General features: G+C 31.6%; 1 pseudogene; it reads left to right on the forward strand.

Moving 5' to 3' along the window:
* The first annotated feature begins 561 nt into the window (after positions 1 to 561).
* LOC119041334 (uncharacterized) lies at positions 562 to 673 on the forward strand (annotated as a pseudogene).
* The last annotated feature ends 1567 nt before the right edge of the window (positions 674 to 2240 follow it).

Raw genomic sequence — 2240 nt, forward strand, 5'->3', positions numbered from 1 at the left:
TAAAAGCAGTGACTGAAATACAGTTAGTTACCTACAGGGGAGATCCCATATGATTGTCAGATGATTTCTCAACAGAAACATTTCAGGACAGAAGGGATTAGCATGAAACATTCAAAGTGATGAAAAGTAAGAACCTACAACCAAGATTATTTTACCCAGGAAGGCTATCATTTAAAATTAAAGGAGAAATAAACAGCTTCTGATACAAGAAAAAGGGAAAGAAGTTTGTTACCACCAAACTGGTATTACGAAAAATGTTAAAGAGCCTAGAAGAAAACAGAGAAGAAAGATAAAAAGAAGGAGAAAGAGAAGAAAAATCAAGGAAGAAATAAAAAAGTATCTGAAACCAGTGAAAATGAGGACAAAAATCTAAAATTAATGGGACACAGCAGAAACAGTCCTAAGAGGAAAATTCATAGTATTAAAAGGCTATCTCAAGAAACAAGAATATCTCAAATAAACAATATAACTTTACATTTAAAGGAACTCAAAAATAAAAATGAAGCCCAAAGTAAGAAGAAAGAAGGACATAATAAAAATGAGAGCAGAACTAAACAAAATAGAGTGTTTAAAAATACAAAAATATCAAGAAAGAGGAGGCAAAGTAAGCCCATCTCATATACACCTTAGCCCAGGCCCTTTGCCTGGTCTTTACTGTGAATGGGGGACATGGAAAAAATACAAAAGATCAATAAAATCAAAAGCTAGTTCTTACAAAATTGACATTTTTAACCAGACTCATCAAGAAAAATATGACCCAATTAAGTAAAATCAGAAGCAAAAGGTAAGGAATGATTGACACAAAATAATGCAAAGGACTGCAAGAAAATATACAAACAACAATTTGCAAACAAATTGGAAAATCTGGAAGAAATGAATAAATTCCTGTAAACATACAATTCTTCCAAAACTGAATCAATAAGAATCAGAGATTCTGAATAGACAGATAAAAACTAGTGAAATTCAAGCAGTAATCAAAAAAACTTTCATCAAAGTCCTAGACCGGATGACTGCACAGGTGAATTTTACCAAACATTCAAAAAGAGCTAGCACCTATCCTCAAAAAACTCAAGAGAAAGAAAAACTCCCAAGATTATTTTATGAAGCCATCATTATCCTAACTCCAAAACCAGGTAAAGATGCTACAAAGAAAGAAAACTATAGGCCAATATTCCCAATGAACATAGATGCTAAAATTCTCAACAAAATATTAGCAAACCAAATACAGCAATGAATAAAAAAGATCATACACCATGATTAAGTGGGATTTATTCTGGTAATGCAAGGTTGGTACAATATCCACAAATCAATAAGCATAATATGCAATATAAACAATATGAAGGATAAAACCACATGATCATATTAATAGATGCAGGAACAGCATTTGATAAAATCTACCACTCATTTATATAAAAACTCTCAGCTAAGTGGGAATAAAGGGACATACCTCAATGTAATAAAGGTTATATATGACAAGCCCAACATTATACTCAACTGGCAAGTACTGCAAGCATTTCCTTTAAGATCAGGAACAAGACAGGGATATCAACTTTTACCACTCTTGTTCAACATAGTACTGGAAGTCCTAGCCAAAGTAAACAGACAAGAAGAAATAAAAGGTATCAAAATTAGAAAGGAAGTAGTAAAACTATCATTATTTATAAACATGATACTGTGTATAGAGAACTCTAAAGATTCCAAGAAATTATGAGAACTGATAGATAAATTCAGCAAAGTAGCAGGATATAAAATAAATATTCAGAAATCAGTTGCATTTTATACACTAATAATAAACTATCAGAAAGGGAAACTGAGGAGACAATCCCATTTACAATTGCTGCAAAAAGAATAACATACCTAGGAATAAATTTAAACAAGGATGTAAAAGATTTGTACTTGGGAAATTATAAGACACTGAAGAAAGAAATTGAAGATAATACAAATAAGTGGAAGCATATGCTGCATTCAAAGATAGGAACAATTAACATCATTAAAATGTCTGCACTACTGAAAGCAATCTACAAACACAATTTCTATCAAGATACCAATAGTGTATTTCATAGAAGTAGAACAAATATTCCAAATATTTATATGTAACCACAAGAGATCCTGAATATCAACAATGATTATGAGAAATAAGAACAAAGTTGGAGGAATCATGCTACCTGATACCAAACTATACTACAAGGCAATGTAATCAAAACAGCATGGAACTGGCATAAACACAGGCATACAGATCA

The sequence above is a fragment of the Artibeus jamaicensis genome, unplaced genomic scaffold, assembly GCF_021234435.1.
Source record: "Artibeus jamaicensis isolate MK-2021 breed Jamaican fruit bat unplaced genomic scaffold, CSHL_Jam_final scaffold_286, whole genome shotgun sequence".
NCBI classification, from domain to species: Eukaryota; Metazoa; Chordata; class Mammalia; order Chiroptera; family Phyllostomidae; genus Artibeus; species Artibeus jamaicensis.